General features: G+C 46.2%; 1 pseudogene; it reads left to right on the top strand.

The window, feature by feature from the left end:
* The window catches only part of LOC127343283 (NAC domain-containing protein 73-like), a 58,084-nt pseudogene that overhangs the window by 29,681 nt on the left and 7,321 nt on the right, over positions 1-21,082 (top strand).

Raw genomic sequence — 21,082 nt, 5'->3', positions numbered from 1 at the left:
GGTAGCAAATCAGTAGCTAAGAAGCCTGTTTTTCTAGCTAAAAAATTTCAAAGCTGTGATGTTCTTGGACCTGAGATGCGTTGTGCTAGTAGTAACGTTTACAGATGCAAATATTCCGGCCATGATCAGAAATTCTGAAAATAGGGTATAAATATTAGGTATACCATATATGGAAGATTCTAGTTAAACAGTAAAGCATTTTCAATTTATTCAGGCAAGTACCTGTATAAGAGAGAAGCTAGCAAATTAGACCTACATATGAACAATTGCAACTCCTAGCCAAACTAAAGCACATCTTACCATGTGGAGAATTTCCAAAAGCATGAAGCAACGGCTAGCAGGCTAGCTCATATCTTCATGAAACGATGCATCGGGCTGAGGCAGCTAACTTCTCTTCTTTTTCTTCTGAATTTTTGGCAGCACAAATGTTGTGATTTCCCTCCTGTCTCTTCCGGTCACAAATTAACATCTTGGCTTTGCGCAATCAGTAGCAGCAGCAAAACACGCACATCAGCGGAGGCATTTTGCAAACAAAAAGAATGCAGAGCCACGCGCGAAGCTCGTTGCGCCTGCTCTGTCCCCCGCCCCAACCTCCTTGGCTCCTCCCCGATCTAGGATGCCTTTCTGATCGGGATCGATCGGAATCACATCTGGCTGTAAGCGCCTCCCATCTGCTTAAGATCAATCGGAATCACATCTTCTATATGCTAGCTGACGTACTTCACCACTAAGCAACTGAGTAGAAGGTAGGCGTTGACCTGCAGCCCTTCGATTTTGCGTGGGCTACAGAAATTTCTCGGCGCCGATGCATATTTCTGTCGGAGCGAGCGACTAACTCGATCCGGATTTTTTGAACGGGAAATCAGATCAGCCAGCCAGCGGCTGCAATGCGGCCCCGATGCGAGGGGGAACGATGAGTCCGGCGCTGGTCCTTGGAGGTCGATGGCGGCGTGCGGTACAGGGTGGAGAACAACGGCAGCGCGGAGCAGGACAGATTGGTTCGATAGAAATTGAGGTGGGGAATAGATTGTGGTTCGATAGGTTTCGATTTCAATCTGGTTTCGTGATGTGGCGGCCTGACCCGGTTCGTTTCCTGGCTATATATGCTTCGTGTCGACGTTCTGATCTCTTCGTGTGGGCCTTGGTGGACGGGCGAAGCAGGGAGGTAGGAAAACGCTCGATGTGTCTGCCATAGGCCCATGGCCTCACTCACGGTATATAGAATGGTGAATCGGTTATTTTTTTCACGAGCGAAGGTTGGACGTATTTCACTACAGGAACGGACGTGTACGCCGATGGCCGGCCGCCCTCGGCGTAGCCACGCCTGGCCCTCGGCGTAGGCTACGCCGACGGCAGCCCTCGGCGTATCGCCTCGGCGTCCAGGTCCCTCGGCACATGACACCGTGCCGTCGGCGTAGGCCCGGCCGTCGGCGTACGCCGCCTATGCCGACGGTGCTCGTTCGCCCTCGGCGTCGCGGCCTTCGGCGTCTCGTGGCAGGGCGCCGTCGCCGTTGCGGACGCCGGCAAACGCCGACGGCACTGCCCTCGGCATAGGGCAGGTGGCTGCGCGGGTAGAGCGGACGTGGCCGTACGTGGTCTTTGCCGGCCCAGCCTCTACGCCGACGGTATGCCCCTCGGCATATGCATGATCGTTTGACGCCAGGCTGGGACACGTGGCGCGCGGACAGCACACGGTCTACGCCGAGGGCAACCCCCTCGGCATAGACCTGACCATATGGTCTATGCCAGGGTCTATGCCGACGGCATTGCCCTCGGCGTAGGCCTGCCTTTTTTTTTTGCTGTTTCAGCCAAAATCATGTTCCAATTCAATTGCAATGCAGTTCAGCAGGTCCAATTCATCCAAATTCATCCAAAATCGACCAAATTCGCCATAATTCACCAAAATAGCATATAATTCACATAGTAGCATACATGGTGCACATAGTAGCATACAAGAGGAGAGCGGAGAGTGCCATGTCATCCAAATACATAGTAGTAGCAAGCAAACCCTAGTTCTAAGCTGACTAGCGGAGGAAGGACCCGGGCGGGGTGTGTCCGCCCACATCGTTGGCGAAACGAGCAGCCGGGGTTGCGCTCCGGTAGAAGCTGCAGAAGAACCACCTGGAGAAGGACCGGTAGCACGCCCAGGAGAAGTCGACGGAGAGGCACCGGGAGTAGTCCCAGGAGTAGTCGACGGAGAGGCACCAGCAGAACGCCCAGGAGACCGACCACCTTCATAAACCGGTGTGACCTCGCGCCCACCCGGCGATGCCTGGTTCCCGGACCATCCCGTTCCCTACGTGTTCCCTACATGTTAGCAACTTGCGAGGCAAAGGAAAGTGGTAACTACCGGTTTGGCAAAGAACTTACCTCCGGTGTGGATCCGTAGTAAGTCGCAGCGAAAGCTGCCTTCGATGGCATGATAGGCATGTCCCCCGCCACGGTAACTCGAGCCGGTGGCGGTGTACCAGTAGACATAGAGATCATCATTTCATGCAAGATAGGTTACAAGTAAGGCTTTGCAGAAATAAAGCATCAAACTGAGACTTGTCATCTACTTGCGCGAGAAGAAAGATTCAGACTTACTGATATATACGTCATATAGGCCGTATTCTGCCTATTCCACTGGGCAGCGGCCTGCTGATACGCTTCATTGCAGGCTTCGAAGGCCGCCTCGAAGTCAGGCTACAATTTCAGAAACAATGAATCTCGTAAACACTTAGCCATGTAGGAAGGAAAACCGGAAAGAGGATGAAAATGAGGAAAACTTACATCGTAGGCGGGTGGACGAGCAGGCCGTGGACGAGGCTGGGGGCTGTCGGCGGTGAGGGTATGCTTGAGACGCGTGTAGCTCGTGGAGTGGGTAGGCTTGACCGCCTTATTCAGCCAAGGGAAACGGCCATGCGGACGCCCGTGCCCCGACAGGACCAACGACTCCTCGTCGACCGGAATGCTCAAGGGGTCATCCACCTCGGGGTGACGAGACTTGACCATGTCGCAGTAGTCCTCCTTGGCGGCGTTGGGTTTGCCGGAGTACAGTGGGTGAGGCCGTGCGGGATTGGGCTTACGCCGTCCGCATCATGTCATATATCTGGGCATCATGAAGCACCACCCCAGGTGGTGCCTCGGCCACCTGCATCGCGAAAAGAAAAGTTAAGCGTACCACAAATGAGACATGGCGGGAAATGAATGAAGGTCGTTCCATGTATATACATACCTTTTTCCCCTTGAAGCGGGTGTAGTCGCGGTTTCCCGCGCAGTGTGTGCCACCGGTGCCTCGGTTCTCCATGTTACGCCTCGACACGGCTGCAAACTCCTCGTCCTGCCTGAGCCACCTCGCCCTAATCAGCTCCTCCCATGCCTCTCTATGCTGCTCGGCCCACTCGGGACAAACCTGAAAACGCAATACTCAGCTCAAGATAATTCAATGAAAACTTAGCAGCAATGTAGAATCTCATTGACATTTTACTCACCGACATGTACTCCTCAATGGTCATTGCCCATTCCTCCGTAGGCTCGTTACCAACATAGTACTCCTTCTTGACCCTCTTACCCTTGTTAGCCCAGAAGGCACTAGCGCTGGTGAACTTTTGGTTGTACCACTGCTGCGGTGTAATTGGCATTGGACATACCATATGGATTGAAGCCATCTGTTGCTATCGCAATTCTGACATTCCGAGCCTCGGCTGCCTTAAGGCGGTGTTTTGTATCGAAGTTCTTCCATGCCGTACCATCGGATGGATGTCCCATCTTCAACTTCTTGTTTTCGTCCACGAATCTCTTCCCATACTTGTGCCACGTCATCTGTTTGGCTGTCTCCTCGTGCATGTAAAGCCGCTGGATTCTTTTTATGAATGGGAGATATCGAAGAATCGACTTTGCGGTGCTTGACTGCCTCACCTGACCATCCTTTCCCGTTACCTCTTCATACCTAGACTGCTTACAGATGGGACAGTACTTCTCCTCCGCATACTGTCTCCAAAATAGAACGCAGCCTTTCGGACAACAGTCTATCCTTTGATAATCCATGTTGAGGTCCTTCATCATTCTCCTCGTCGCGTGCAGGCTTTGAGGCAGACAATGATCTTTGGGCAACATGTTACCAGTTGTTTTCAGACTTGCTTCAAAGCCCTCACGGGTGGTGTTGTACCGGGTCTTGTCGGCTAGACATTGGGAGATGGCATCGAGCTGAGAAATCGCGGCGCCCTCGTACAGAGGCCTCTTAGCCGCGGCAATCATATCATAGAAGGCCTTCGTGGTTGGCTCTGGTTCCTCCGGTTCTGGCGGCGCCTCCGGTTCTGGCGGCGCCTCCGGTTCTGGCGGCGAATCCGGGACATCGGCATGGACGAGATCATCTAGAAAGTCTCTAATTCCATCGTACGCATTGCCATTGAGCCGCTGCCGCATCACCTCACCTCTGTCACGTTCGCGCTCATCAAAGTCGATTTCCGTGACGTACCCATGCATATACCCATATTGCAGAAGGTGTCCATACATTTCATCCTTCCCACGACGTTGACGCTTCACGCAGCGAACACAGGGGCAAAGTGCCCGAACCAGCCCCATTGTACCACGCGCTAACTCATTCACTAGAAAATGGGTCTTCCTTGTCCACTCATCTGTTTTCTCGATCGCACTAACACGCTCATTGTACATCCATCCATTATCAGCCATCCTCTGCTTTATTGGGAGCCAAACCACAGACATAGCATTTATATCAAATAGGAAATTAAATGCATCATATTTTTATTTATTTTACCGGGCGAAACGCATGCATCAACCTACATCTCTACTAGGTGGGCTCCTAGCAGCCGCCGGATCCGTAGTTGGCTACGTTCTCCATGCTCTACCCCGGTCCAAGTCAGAATTTCAGCACCTCCCCGCTGCTCTCCCGATACACGTCTCGGCAAAAAGCGAGAGGATGTGCATCCGGAGAACAACGGGGAGCGCCGCCGAAATCCTGACTCGGACCGGAGTAGAACATGGAAACGTGAACAACTACGCATCCGCCGGCTTGTCCCGTAAATGCCGCAAGCGTTACGGTTCAAAATATGCGGACCACTAATGCATATTTATCCGCGTAACGCTCGCGGACGGGAAGTGACACCTAGGTTACGCAACTGGACTTGGAAAATGAATCTAGTGACATAAGAAAATGCGGAGAAGGGGAGGCGATGTTTTAGCTCACCCTCGGCTGTAGAGGAAGTAGTCCAACAACCGAGTGTCGATGTCAGCGACCGTCGAGAAGTGCGTCAAGATCCCGGATCGTCACGCCGGGGTGCTCATGACGAGGCGGTCACCACATGGCCTATTATAAATTCACATTATTAGAACAAATTCCACATTCACATTTCCAATTTCTATTTCTATTTCTATTTGCAATTTCTATTTCTGTTTGCAATTTCTATTTCAATTTCATTTCTATTTCACATTTGCAATTTCCATTTCATTTCTATTTGCAATTTCATTTTCTATTACTATTTCTTTCTTTCTATTTCATATCAATTACACAATTTAATTTCTACTTCTATTAATTACAACAACTAAACCTAATGCAAAAATAAAAAAAGAGGACCCTTACCGTGAGGGCGACGGCAGGCCGGGGCGCGAGGAGGAGGCCGACCAGGGGACGGCGGGCCGGGCGCGAGGAGGAGGAGGAGAGCGGCGCGAGGGGGCAGGGGAGAGGAGGCCGGCGGCGGGATAGGGGAGAGGAGGGCGGGGCAGGGGAGGAGGGCGGCCGGGGAGGGGAGGGGCAGCGGGCGGGCGGCGGGATAGGGGAGAGGAGGGCGGGGCAGGGGAGGAGGGCGGCCGGGGAGGGGAGGTGAAAGTGCATGGAGCCCCCATGTGTGGTTTTGGTAATTAATGACAATCCCTATGGACTAATGTTTGCATTGAGTTATATTTGTAGGAGTTGTCCATAGGCAATTCTTGAACCATATGTTGGCTTCAAGGTTGCAATAAGAAGAAATTGATGAAGGATATCAAGTGTCAAGTATGTCTTGAAGATGAAGATGAAGTGAGCCCTCAAGCTACTTCAAGACATCAACATGATGAAGAATGAAGAAATGAAGTGCAAGTTCAAGATGAGCCATCTCGAAGAGATCCTTTGCTTGAGTCTTGCCATCCATATGGTGATCATGGATATGTGAAGATGCGCCGAAGAAGAAGTTCTCCCATGGTGGATTATGGGGGAGCAATCCACATGGTGGTCATGGTTATGTGAAGATGCGCCGAAGAAGAAGCTCTCCCATGGTGGATTATGGGGGAGCAATCCACAAGACTTCGTCAAGCAAGCACAAGCAAGAAAGGCGTTCCATCTTGTTGAGGTCAAGATCGTCGTCATCGAGCTCAAGTGGAATGCGCAAGTATAAGGTTTGCTCTTGATAGGGTTTGTTTCTCACCGGTCTCATAGTGTAGTTGGAGACCGGTTTATAGTTTAGTTGCCGTACTATCAAGAGGGCTCTCGAGTGAGTAACTCGATCGTATCGTTCGGAGAGAGCTCAAACCTTTGCATCCTTGCATCATCTTTCTTGGTTGTTATTTGGACCTTATCCATGTGATGTTTTAGAGCTTGTGCTTATTCTCATGACAAGCTCTAGTTCATCGAAAACGGATTTCGCATAGATCACTTATTGCGTTTTCGAGTTTGGTTCATCATCTTTCTTGGTTTTATTTGGATCTTATCCATGTGATGTTTTAGAGCTTGTGCTTATTCTCATGACAAGCTCTAGTTCATTGAGAATGGTTTTTCCATGGGCAACTTGTTGCATTTTCAAGATTGGAGGTTTTACCGGTATGTCTTTTTGAGATAGGTCAAACCTTTCTTCATTTGTTTCTATCCTCCTTTGCTGGACTATGATGTTTCTATGCATATTGTTGTAGAGCTCATTGTTGTGATTTCAACGAGCCCAAGATCATCGAAATCGGAGTCCGGATGCAAAAGTTATGCCCGTTTTAGTTTTGGTGTTTCTGCGAGTTTTCTTAGGCCGGATATTTTGGAAATATCCGGGCCGGATTATCCGGGCCGGATATTTCGGAAATATCCGGCCCCCTAATCGTCTAAGGACCGGAAGAAAAGCAGCTCTGGATAGGGGCCGGATTTTTGGCCGGATTTTGTCCAGGTTTTGTCCACGAGGCCGGATTATCCGGCCCCGGATAATCCGGCCCCAACTTGGGCCGGAATATCCGCCCCGTTTTTGCCCAAACGGCTCGATTTTCTTGGGGGTATAAATACCCCCTTCTTCCTCCTTGGGCTGTGCTTCTCTCACTCTCTCTCCCCTCCATTGTTGAACTAGAGAAGCTTGCTCCATCTCTCAATCCCTCCATGATTCTTGCCCCCATTTGAGGGAAAAGAGAGGAGATCTAGATCTACATTTCTACCAATCAAATCCATCTCTTTGTGAGTGGAACTCTCTAGATCTTGATCTTGGTGTTCTTTGTGAATTCCTTTGTTCTTCCTCTCTTATTCCCCCAATAGCTTTTGTAGCTTTGTTGGAATTTGAGAGAGAAGGACTTGAGCATCTTTGTGGTGTTCTTGCCATTGCATTTGGTGCATCGGTTTGAGTTCTCCACGGTGATTCGTGGTGGTGAAAGCAAGAAGGTTGTTACTCTTGGGTTCTTGGAACCCTAGACGGACTCTAGGCCTTTGTGGCGGTTTGTTGGGAGCCTCCAATTAAGTTGTGGATGTGTGCCCCAATCTTTGTGTAAGGCCCGGTTTCCGCCTCGAAGGAAATCCCTTAGTGGAACCGTGACCTAGGCCTTTGTGGCGAGGGTCACCGGAGATTTAGGTGAGGCGCCTTCGTGGCGTTCGGTGTGTGGTGTGAGTACCGCATCTTGGGGTGAGGCCTTTGTGGCGTTGGTGTGCATCGAGCAACCACACCTCAAGGTGAGCCTCTTGTGGCGTTCGGGAGCACTAAGCAACCGCACCTCTCCACCGGAGATTAGCACTCGCAAGAGTGTGAACTCCGGGATAAATCATCGTCTCCGCGTGCCTCGGTTATCTCTATACCCGAGCTCTTTACTTATGCACTTTACCTTGTGATAGCCATCGTGCTTGAAGTTATATATATCTTGCTATCACATACTTGCTTGTATTGCTTAGCATAAGTTGTTGGTGCACATAGGTGAACTCTTGCTTAGAATAAGTTGTTGGTGCACATAGGTGAACCATAGTATATAGGCTTTGGGCTTGACAAAGTAAACGCTAGTTTTATTCCGCATTTGTTAAGCCCATCTCGTAAAAGTTTTAAATCGCCTATTCACCCCCCCCTCTAGGCGACATCCGTGTCCTTTCAATTGGTATCGAGCAAGGTCTCTCATTCTTAGGCTTCACCGCCTTGAGAGTAAAGATGTCGGTTAGGGGATTAGCGCACAATAACTTGGTTATATTTGATGGCACAAATTATGATCTATGGAAAATTTATGTGCTTAATATTTTGCGGCGTATGTCTCCGGACATGGAGCGATTTCTTGGCATGGGTTTTTCTTCTCCTAAGGATCCTCAAAATTTATCTCTTGAGGAGGAGAAAAACTCTTGCCTCGATGCTCTTGCTTCTCATGTGTTTTCCATTGTTGTGAGCAATGTAGTTACTTCTTCAATCATGCCTTTTGGGAGCGCTCATGAGTTATGGACAAAAATTCAAGATAAATATGATGTGTCCAATATTATTAAGGATGATTGCATTGCTTCCACTTCCGGCCGTGATGAGTTCTCATCTTCATCCACTTCACCAAAGTGTGTCAAGACACAAGGTAATGATATGGTGAGTGGTGATGAAAATTGCAATGTTGATATTAAGCTTTCTATTGATGATTCTTCATCTCTATCTCAATGCAATGTTTCATCTACGGACTCAAACACATCTAGCACTAGAAATGATTTACATGCTTGTGTTGATAGTCCTTGCATATCATGTGTAAGTTGCTTGAATAAATCTAATGATGATATGCTTGCTTTGTCTTGTGGCCATGATAAAAATGCTTCTATTTCCTCTAGTTGTTGTGTGACTAACATTGTAGAGGAAACCAAAGATTCTATTGGTCAAGACAAGATCTTGAAAGGAGCCTCAAGTAACTCCTCATCTTTATCTCACGGTTCTCATATGTGCCTTATGGCCAAGGGTTCCACGGTATCTCCTACCATGGAACCTCATACTTCTCGTGGTGATAAGGATGAGGATGTTTATGAAGAAGAGGATTGGGTTGTCTCTCTACGCGATAAGGGTAAGAGTGTATTCAAGATTATTTGCAAAGATAAAATTGCTAGCACTCACTTCTTTGAAATCTTGACTACCGCTATTGAGAGCCAAAAACTTATTTGGATGCATGAGAACACCATTGATAAAAAGGGTGCTCTTGAACGAGAGTATGCCGATGATGTAGCATCTTTAAAGAATGAACTTGAAGAAGAACAAACCATCAAGGAAGCTCTTGAGGAGACCTTTGCTCTAGAATTGTCTAGAGAAAAGGAAAACCATGATAGAGCTCTTGAGATGGCAAATGAACTAAAGCTAAAAAATGATAAGCTTGTGTTTGTTAATGCTAAACTCCTTGAGGATTTTGAGCAACTCAAAAAGGGCTCAAGGGTCATTGAGAGTGCGCTCACCAAACTCACCGAGTCGCATGAGCAACTTAAAGCTTCTTATCTAAAAGTGCATGCCAACTTGCCTTCTCCTATTGCTATTGATAATGATGCTTGTGCTACTAACTCTACTTCTTGTGAAGCATCTACCTTGAAGGAGAATGTTGAGCTAAGGGCTCAACTTGATTTGCTAACTAGCAATTATGGGAAATTGGGAGAAATTCATGGAAAGCTTTCTAGCTCCTATGAGGATCTTCTAGCCTCTCATGATAGGCTAAAGTTAGCTCATGAGGCTATAATATCTAAGGCAACACCTTGTGAGCCTCATGTGGGTACTAGCACTACTACTCAAAATGTTATATTGCCATGTGCTAGTCCTAGTAATTCATCCACTCATAATATTGCTAAATCTTGTGATGAATTATCTTCATTGCCTTGTTGCTCTAACAATGAAGGTTCTACTTCCACTAGTACTTGTGTTGTTACTAACCATGTAGAGGAAATCAAAGAGCTCAAGGCCCAAGTCTCTTCTTTGAAGAACGACTTGGTAAAGGGTCATGAAGGGAAATGCAAACTTGATAAGATGTTAAGTGTGCAACAATCCCCCAATGACAAGAGTGGACTTGGATTCAACTCCAACAACAATATCAAGTCCAAGAACAACAAGAAGAAGAAGGGCAAAGTACAAGTCAAAGACCGGCCAAGATCGTTTGCTTCAAGTGCAAAATTGAAGGGCACCATGTTAGATCTTGCCCTTTGAAGAAGAAGCAAAAAGGGAAGCGGCCTCAAGCTCAAACTCATATTCAACCTCAAGTTGAAGAAATGCCACTTCCCAAGAAGAATCAAGCCAATGCTCCCATTGTGGAGAAATCTAGTGAGAAGAAGGAGAAGAAAAGAACTTGCTACATATGCCGTGAGAAGGGTCACATCTCCTCCTTTTGCACTATTGGTACCTCATCCAACTCTATCACCATTGATGATGTTTATTCTCTTCGTAAGGATGAGGGTGGCAATGTGTTTGCCAAATTTGTTGGTGCTCAAAGTGGTGTCAAGAAAAGAACCATTTGGGTTGCCAGGCCTATTGTGACTAACCTCTTAGGACCCAACTTAGTTGGGGACCAACAATCCAAAACTTGATCAATAGGTGCTTGTTGGAGGGCATTGGAGACTTGGCTACATCATGAAGAGTTAAGGGATCTTCATCATTTATACTATCTCAAGCCAAGTCTTTTGGTTATCTTACTTCTATCATACACCCAATGTTCCTCCTTGCGGTAACATGTGCTCAACTCATTTATATTGAAAGTTACTCGCCCCTTTGCATGTGTTAGTTTTGTTCCTAACATGTGTTTGTATATGTTGTGCATCCTACGTGTTTTTCTTGAGAAATCAAGGCTATGTATGTTAGGTTGCACACCATGTATTTGTGCTTGTGTTGGAGCCTCTTTGCATCTTGTTGTATCTTATATGGCTCTTATGAGAGATTATTGGACTATAACATTTTGGGGGAGTGATATGCCTTTAGGAATTTCACAATCCTAACAATGTGTGTACATGAGGAATATCACTTAGAATTGATATTGCAAGATTATCTAGTCTCTATGTGGTATGTCATCTCCATGAGAAATTCAAATTCTAATGTTCATTAATATCTCTAGTTGGATCTTATTTGCCTCTTGTGAAAATAAATTCCTTATCACATTATGGGGGAGTAATAAGCTTTGTGCATATTACAAGCCTAGGAAATGTGAACATTTGAGGTTGTGTCACATAGAATTGATATTGTAGATTATCTCTCCTATGTGGCATGTTTGCTCAAACAAGCTCCAATTCGCTTAAATGGCTTCATTGCTAATATCTTTGTGGATCTTATTTGTGTAAGTTTTTCTTGGCATGGTTTTTCACAACGTGTCCCTCAATACATTTTTGGAAAACCATGTGCTTCAAGTCATACTATTAATTGCTTTGCATGTTGGTATGAATACTATTAATTGCTTTGCATGTTGGTATGAATACTATTAATTGCTTTGCATGTTGGTATGAATACTATTAATTGCCTTGCATGTTGGTATGACTAAATGAAGCTATCAAGAAACTTTCTTTGCATGATGGTTAACTCTTATCTTTTACCATATGCTTTGTTCGTTGTAAATATGATCTTATGTATACTTACAAACTACCACCGGGAAATATTTCCTAATACCTCTTGTCCTAGGACAATTGGTAATCAATTATGAGGTAGATATTTATTGATCATATCTACATTGGCTCTTGTGTTTAAATTGCCTTATTTATTGCCATGAATTTGTTGTGCTTTGACTCCCATGTGTCTTCCTTGCATCTTATGGATCTTGTGTTTAAATTGCCTTATTTATTGCCATGAATTTGTTGTGCTTTGACTCCCATGTGTTCTTTTTTCTATTCAAACTTTCTTAGCTTTTTTTTTTGTAGATATAGGTAGTGTGATGATCCTAGTTGTGTGCATTTTGTATCCATATTCTAAATCCTAGATAATGCACTAATCTTGGGGGAGCTCTCCTATATTTGTTATATAAACTTCTCTTGATCTTTATCAAAAAATTTGGTTTTGGGAGTCATAAATTTTCTTTTTGGTACTGTGTGCCATCATAAAAAGTGTCGAGGGTTTGGTTTATTTGTTGGAACCTTGCTCTCTTGGGAGTTGGTTATCTCATTCCTTTGTGCTTAGGTTTAATTAGCTTCTTATAATGAGATAAGTCTTTGGAGTCAATCTTGTGTTGATTTGATTCTTTGATATAATTTGGACAACCATTGTCTCTTGGTTTATTTGGTGTTTTGTCCAAATTGTATCTTCCTTTGGTTCTTGAAAGTATTGTGCATGCATATTTAATATATGTATATCTTATGGCATGTGTCACTTTCTTTGATCCAATATATAGGGTAAACTCCATCAAATCCTAATTTGGCTAAGATGTGCATGAAATTCAATTTCATATCTATATGCACATAGAATTGTGGAGTTTGTCCTATATGTTGTAGTGTGTCTAACTACTTCGGACCCAATTAGTTTGGGGACCATTTTGTACTTACCTTTGTGTTAGGTACAATGGATATGCATTGAATGCTTGTCTCACTCTTGGAAAGAAGTGGTGACTCAATGGTAACGTGAGGCAAGCTAGGATGATCAACGAACACATATCTACTACATCCACACCAATGCTATCTTGGTAACAAGTATCTTCTCATGCATACTTTTCTTGTATCCAACCTTATGGTTGCATCTTGGCATGAATCTCTTGATTTGCAAATGTTGTGCTTCTTGCAAAAGTCTTAATGAAACCTCTTTATTGTGAATGTGAGTAATTTGAGATGAGTGCATGTGTTGGGAAGTATTTTAAATCATGCTCATGATTCATCCATCCCAACTATGCCTATCTAGCAATTTTGTTGCATATCAATTCCTCAAGGCTCTCACATGTGCAATATAGATGAAAGTGCAAATTTAGTTACTTCTTTTGGTATCCCCGTTTGTGATACTTGTTGCCTTTCTCAAATGCATCCCAACTATCTTCTATCCCTTGTTGATATTGGTGATGTATTTTAGTTGTTTGTGGTTGAAGTTCATGAATGTACAATAAGATAATATTGAGCCTTTGGCCATGCTATTAAGCAAAAATCTTATTGGTATATTGCATGACTTCGTCTTGGATATCATGCTATTTTTCTTGTGTATCTATTTGGTGTGTGCATGTTTCTTTGTGGATAAATATCTTTGTGATATTGTCCACTTAGAGAAACTTATACACATAAGAGATGATACATCTCCATTTGATATCTTTTTTATTTGTTGCATGTTGATTGGTCATGCTAAGAAATATAATTCATTGAAGACTATGATGATGCTTTTTGCTCATCCATATAATAGTCTTATAATATGCTTTATCATGCCTTTCACATATCTTCTTGGTTGAGCCTTTTATTATGGTGCCTCTTACTTTTTGCTCAACTATTTGTTTGTTGCAAGTGTTAAGCTTATTTCTCTATCTATGATCTATTCCAAATGTTTGTGTTTTAAATGGTAATGAGGGAGTGAGGATTCCATGTTATGCATATTGTATTCAAATACAACATTTTAATTTATGCATGTACCTTGGGGAGCTTCCTCATTTGATTTAGAGCACTATCTTGTGGTGATCATTAGAGTTTGATTCACTTGGTATCTTTTGTTTTTGAATGATATTATGGGAGTGATGATTCCATGTTTGTGCACTTTATACTCCAATGCAAATTGTCTAGTTTTGTGCACAAACCTTGGGGAGCTTCCTCATATTATTTAGAGCAATCTTCTTGATCTTATCATAAGATCTATCTTTCTTTTGGTATCCTCTTTGTGACTCATTTGGTTGCTTGCTTCATTTGTTGAAGCTTCTTGACTTTGTTATCTTTTTGCAATCTTTGATCCTATCTATAGTGTGATTCCTTCCGAATATTCGCCATTGGATATGTGCATTTGATTCCACTCAAATTATGAGAAATGCACACGCTATGGAGGAACTCTCACTATATTAGCCTTTTAAATTTTTCACCCATTTCGGCAATTGGTGCCAATGGGGGAGAAGTTTGGAGGGTTTAAGGGAATTTGGTTATGTCTTTGCTTTGTGCTTAAGCATGTGCCTTTATTGCATTGCATCTTGTTGCTTTGCATAGTTGAATATTTAGAGGAAACTCCACTAGGCTTTGAATGCCAATATATGCAATGAAAGTCAAGATCATTCACACATGCATATATTATGGGGGAGTTTGCTCTATATATTCAACTTATTTGTTACTTAAATTCCTTATATAAACCCTCTCAAAGAGATTGTCATCAATTACCAAAATGGGGGAGATTGAAAGTGCATGGAGCCCCCATGTGTGGTTTTGGTAATTAATGACAATCCCTATGGACTAATGTTTGCATTGAGTTATATTTGTAGGAGTTGTCCATAGGCAATTCTTGAACCATATGTTGGCTTCAAGGTTGCAATAAGAAGAAATTGATGAAGGATATCAAGTGTCAAGTATGTCTTGAAGATGAAGATGAAGTGAGCCCTCAAGCTACTTCAAGACATCAACATGATGAAGAATGAAGAAATGAAGTGCAAGTTCAAGATGAGCCATCTCGAAGAGATCCTTTGCTTGAGTCTTGCCATCCATATGGTGATCATGGATATGTGAAGATGCGCCGAAGAAGAAGTTCTCCCATGGTGGATTATGGGGGAGCAATCCACATGGTGGTCATGGTTATGTGAAGATGCGCCGAAGAAGAAGCTCTCCCATGGTGGATTATGGGGGAGCAATCCACAAGACTTCGTCAAGCAAGCACAAGCAAGAAAGGCGTTCCATCTTGTTGAGGTCAAGATCGTCGTCATCGAGCTCAAGTGGAATGCGCAAGTATAAGGTTTGCTCTTGATAGGGTTTGTTTCTCACCGGTCTCATAGTGTAGTTGGAGACCGGTTTATAGTTTAGTTGCCGTACTATCAAGAGGGCTCTCGAGTGAGTAACTCGATCGTATCGTTCGGAGAGAGCTCAAACCTTTGCATCCTTGCATCATCTTTCTTGGTTGTTATTTGGACCTTATCCATGTGATGTTTTAGAGCTTGTGCTTATTCTCATGACAAGCTCTAGTTCATCGAAACGGATTTCGCATAGATCACTTATTGCGTTTTCGAGTTTGGTTCATCATCTTTCTTGGTTTTATTTGGATCTTATCCATGTGATGTTTTAGAGCTTGTGCTTATTCTCATGACAAGCTCTAGTTCATTGAGAATGGTTTTTCCATGGGCAACTTGTTGCATTTTCAAGATTGGAGGTTTTACCGGTATGTCTTTTTGAGATAGGTCAAACCTTTCTTCATTTGTTTCTATCCTCCTTTGCTGGACTATGATGTTTCTATGCATATTGTTGTAGAGCTCATTGTTGTGATTTCAACGAGCCCAAGATCATCGAAATCGGAGTCCGGATGCAAAAGTTATGCCCGTTTTAGTTTTGGTGTTTAGCAGTTTTCTTAGGCCGGATATTTTGGAAATATCCGCGACGGATAACCCGGGCCGGATATTTCGGACAGATCCGGCCCGAAATCGTCTAAGGACCGGAAGAAAAGCAGCTCTGGATAGGGGCCGGATTTTTGGCCGGATTTTGTCCAGGTTTTGTCCACTGAGGCCGGATTATCCGGCCCCGGATAATCCGGCCCCAACTTGGGCCGGAATATCCGGCCCTGTTTTTGCCCAAACGGCTCGATTTTCTTGGGGGTATAAATACCCCCCTTCTTCCTCCTTGGGCTGTGCTTCTCTCACTCTCTCTCCCCTCCATTGTTGAACTAGAGAAGCTTGCTCCATCTCTCAATCCCTCCATGATTCTTGCCCCCATTTGAGGGAAAAGAGAGAGGAGATCTAGATCTACATTTCTACCAATCAAATCCATCTCTTTGTGAGTGGAACTCTCTAGATCTTGATCTTGGTGTTCTTTGTGAATTCCTTTGTTCTTCCTCTCTTATTCCCCCAATAGCTTTTGTAGCTTTGTTGGAATTTGAGAGAGAAGGACTTGAGCATCTTTGTGGTGTTCTTGCCATTGCATTTGGTGCATCGGTTTGAGTTCTCCACGGTGATTCGTGGTGGTGAAAGCAAGAAGGTTGTTACTCTTGGGTTCTTGGAACCCTAGACGGACTCTAGGCCTTTGTGGCGGTTTGTTGGGAGCCTCCAATTAAGTTGTGGATGTGTGCCCCAATCTTTGTGTAAGGCCCGGTTTCAGCCTCGAAGGAAATCCCTTAGTGGAACCGTGACCTAGGCCTTTGTGGCGAGGGTCACCGGAGATTTAGGTGAGGCGCCTTCGTGGCGTTCGGTGTGTGGTGTGAGTACCGCATCTTGGGGTGAGGCCTTTGTGGCGTTGGTGTGCATCGAGCAACCACACCTCAAGGTGAGCCTCTTGTGGCGTTCGGGAGCACTAAGCAACCGCACCTCTCCACCGGAGATTAGCACTCGCAAGAGTGTGAACTCCGGGATAAATCATCGTCTCCCGCGTGCCTCGGTTATCTCTATACCCGAGCTCTTTACTTATGCACTTTACCTTGTGATAGCCATCGTGCTTGAAGTTATATATATCTTGCTATCACATACTTGCTTGTATTGCTTAGCATAAGTTGTTGGTGCACATAGGTGAACTCTTGCTTAGAATAAGTTGTTGGTGCACATAGGTGAACCATAGTATATAGGCTTTGGGCTTGACAAAGTAAACGCTAGTTTTATTCCGCATTTGTTAAGCCCATCTCGTAAAAGTTTTAAATCGCCTATTCACCCCCCCCCCTCTAGGCGACATCCGTGTCCTTTCAGGAGGGGCAGCGGGCGGGCGGCGGGATAGGGGAGAGGAGGGCGGGGCAGGGGAGAGGAGGGCGGGGCAGGGGAGGAGGGCGGCCGGGGAGGGAGGGGCAGCGGGCGGGAGGGCGGCCGGGGAGGGAGGGCAGCGGGCGGCAGGCGGGCGGCCGGCGACGGCGAGGGGCGGGCGCGGGCGGCAAATTTGGGCGGCGGCGCGGGGCGAGTTTGGGCTGGCGGCGCGGGGGCGGTTGGGCGTTTAGGGTTTGGGAGCTGGTCTGGCTCGACCAGCTCCCATGTAACGGTGCGGCGCGGGCACATATGCCGACGGCCGGCTATATGCCGAGGGTGGCCGTCGGCATAGAGTTTTTTTTTCTCTTATTTTTCTCTTATTTTTTTTATTTTTTTCTCTTATTTTTCTCTTATTTTTTTCTCTCTTATTTTTTTTGGAATACAAAATTGACCAAATTTCTTAGGAACGGGGTGATTAGAATAGTTTATCAAAAGTTATACACCTCAAATTTAGAAGCTACATAAACTTATGAACGAATGCATCTTAGATATTGAATTCCATGTATTTGTACCAAATTGCTACCACCACTACACAAGGTACAACTGAATGGAGATAAAAGAAACATCTATCATCAGGTGTTGTCAAGGGTTAAGCATAGATCCGATGCTCGATTTCCGACGAAACCCTAGTTCTGTTGACCGCGCGGTCTACCCCTTTGACTGCATCCCATCGGGGGTCCCCCGGTGGGCATATGCCTCCATTTGAGCTTGGTTAGGTCATAGGTACATGTGGAAACAAGGATCATCACATATGATCTCAAGTTTCTCTCCGGTTCAACTCCGAGGGAGTTCCCCCCTATACATGCAGAATCTGCCTAAGTGTAGGAACCCCCTGTCAGAAGCCGACACACAGAGGGGGGTATCCTTGGATATAAAACCATCTCAAATCACTTTTGTGCATTCCATGTGGACACACACAAGTTTTGGGGCCATTCTCTACATCTGATGCTCGATTTCCGACGAAACCCTAGTTCTGTTGACCGCGCGGTCTACCCCTTTGATCGCATCCCATCGGGGTCCCCCGGTGGGCATATGCCTCCATTTGAGCTTGGTTAGGTCATAGGTACATGTGGAAACAAGGATCATCACATATGATCTCAAGTTTCTCTCCGGTTCAACTCAGGAGTTCCCCTATACATGCAGAATCTGCCTAAGTGTAGGAACCCCCTGTCCGAGAAGCCGGACACACCTGGGGGGGGTAGCCTTGGATATAAAACCATCTCAAATCACTTTTGTGCATTCCATGTGGACACACACAAGTTTTGGGGCCATTCTCTACATCTGATGCTCGATTTCCGACGAAACCCTAGTTCTGTTGACCGCGCGGTCTACCCCTTTGACTGCATCCCATCGGGTCCCCGGTGGGCATATGCCTCCATTTGAGCTTGGTTAGGTCATAGGTACATGTGGAAACAAGGATCATCACATATGATCTCAAGTTTCTCTCCGGTTCACCTCCGAGAGAGTTCCCCCCTATACACGCAGAATCTGCCTAAGTGTAGGAACCCCCTGTCCGAGAAGCCGGACAAACCTGGGGGGTAGCCTTGGATATAAAACCATCTCAAATCACTTTTGTGCATTCCATGTGGACACACACAAGTTTTGGGGCCATTCCCTAGATCCGATGCTCGATTTCCGACGAAACCCTAGTTACGGTTGACCGCGCGGTCTACCCCTTTGATCGCATCCCATCGGGGTCCCCCGGTGGGCATATGCCTCCATTTGAGCTTGGTTAGGTCATAGGTACATGTGGAAACAAGGATCATCACATATGATCTCAAGTTTCTCTCCGGTTCACCTCAGGGAGTTCCCCCTATACACGCAGAATGCGCCTAAGTGTAGGAACCCCCTGTCCGAGAAGCCGGACACACACAGGGGGTAGCCTTGGATATAAAACCATCTCAAATCACTTTTGTGCATTCCATGTGGACACACACAAGTTTTGGGGCCATTCCCTAGATCCGATGCTCGATTTCGACGAAACCCTAGTTACGGTGACCGCGCGGTCTACCCCTTTGATTGCATCCCATCGGGGTCCCCGGTGGGCATATGCCTCCATTTGAGCTTGGTTAGGTCATAGGTACATGTGGAAACAAGGATCATCACATATGATCTCAAGTTTCTCTCCGGTTCAACTCAGGGAGTTCCCCTATACATGCGAGAATCTGCCTAAGTGTAGGAACCCCTGTCGAAGCCGGACACACACAGGGGGTAGCCTTGGATATAAAACCATCTCAAATCACTTTTGTGCATTCCATGTGGACACACACAAGTTTTGGGGCCATTCTCTACATCTGATGCTCGATTTCCGACGAAACCCTAGTTACGGTTGACCGCGCGGTCTACCCCTTTGATCGCATCCCATCGGGGTCCCCGGTGGGCATATTCCTCCATTTGAGCTTGGTTAGGTCATAGGTACATGTGGAAACAAGGATCATCACATATGATCTCAAGTTTCTCTCCGGTTCAACTCCGAGGGAGTTCCCCCCTATACATGCGGAATCTGCCTAAGTGTAGGAACCCCCTGTCCGAGAAGCCGGACACACACAGGGGGTAGCCTTGGATATAAAACCATCTCAAATCACTTTTGTGCATTCCATGTGGACACACACAAGTTTTGGGGCCATTCTCTACATCTGATGCTCGATTTCCGACGAAACCCTAGTTCTGTTGACCGCGCGGTCTACCCCTTTGACTGCATCCCATCGGGGTCCCCGGTGGGCATATGCCTCCATTTGAGCTTGGTTAGGTCATAGGTACATGTGGAAACAAGGATCATCACATATGATCTCAAGTTTCTCTCCGGTTCACCTCCGAGGGAGTTCCCCCCTATACACGCAGAATCTGCCTAAGTGTAGGAACCCCCTGTCCGAGAAGCCGGACACACCTGGGGGGTAGCCTTGGATATAAAACCATCTCAAATCACTTTTGTGCATTCCATGTGGACACACACAAGTTTTGGGGCCATTCCCTAGATCCGATGCTCGATTTCCGACGCAACCCTAGTTACGGTGACCGCGCGGTCTACCCCTTTGACTGCATCCCATCGGGGGTCCCCCGGTGGGCATATGCCTCCATTTGAGCTTGGTTAGGTCATAGGTACATGTGGAAACAAGGATCATCACATATGATCTCAAGTTTCTCTCCGGTTCACCTCCGAGGGAGTTCCCCCCCTATACACGCAGAATATGCCTAAGTGTAGGAACCCCCTGTCCGAGAAGCCGGACACACCTGGGGGGGTAGCCTTGGATATAAAACCATCTCAAATCACTTTTGTGCATTCCATGTGGACACACACAAGTTTTGGGGCCATTCCCTAGATCCGATGCTCGATTTCCGACGAAACCCTAGTTACGGTGACCGCGCGGTCTACCCCTTTGATTGCATCCCATCGGGGTCCCCGGTGGGCATATGCCTCCATTTGAGCTTGGTTAGGTCATAGGTACATGTGGAAACAAGGATCATCACATATGATCTCAAGTTTCTCTCCGGTTCACCTCCGAGGGAGTTCCCCCCTATACACGCAGAATCTGCCTAAGTGTAGGAACCCCCTGTCCGAGACGCCGGACACACCTGGGGGGTAGCCTTGGATATAAAACCATCTCAAATCACTTTTGTGCATTCCATGTGGACACACACAAGTTTTGGGGCCATTCCCTACATCCGATGCTCGATTTCCGACGAAACCCTAGTTCTGTTGACCGCGCGGTCTACCCCTTTGACTGCATCCCATCGGGGGTCCCCCGGTGGGCATATGCCTCCATTTGAGCTTGGTTAGGTCATAGGTACATGTGGAAACAAGGATCATCACATATGATCTCAAGTTTCTCTCCGGTTCACCTCCGAGGGAGTTCCTGAAAGGACACGGATGTCGCCTAGAGGGGGGGAGATAGCAAGCTCAAAGAAGGTCAACAATGGGGGCAAAAACGAGCTCAAACGGTTGGGGAACATTGGGGAAGAAGACCCCCTTAAATAGGGCAAGAGAAATCTGCCCGTTATGCACAAAACTCGTCAAAACCGTCGTTTTTGCCCCCATTGTTGACCTTCTTTGAGCTTGCTATCTCCCCCCCCCCTCTAGGCGACATCCGTGTCCTTTCAATTGGTA

Source organism: Lolium perenne, chromosome 3 (genome assembly GCF_019359855.2).
Source record: "Lolium perenne isolate Kyuss_39 chromosome 3, Kyuss_2.0, whole genome shotgun sequence".
Classification (NCBI taxonomy): Eukaryota; Viridiplantae; Streptophyta; class Magnoliopsida; order Poales; family Poaceae; genus Lolium; species Lolium perenne.
Note: the sequence above shows the minus strand (reverse complement) of the source record. Positions and strands in the feature narration are given on the sequence as shown.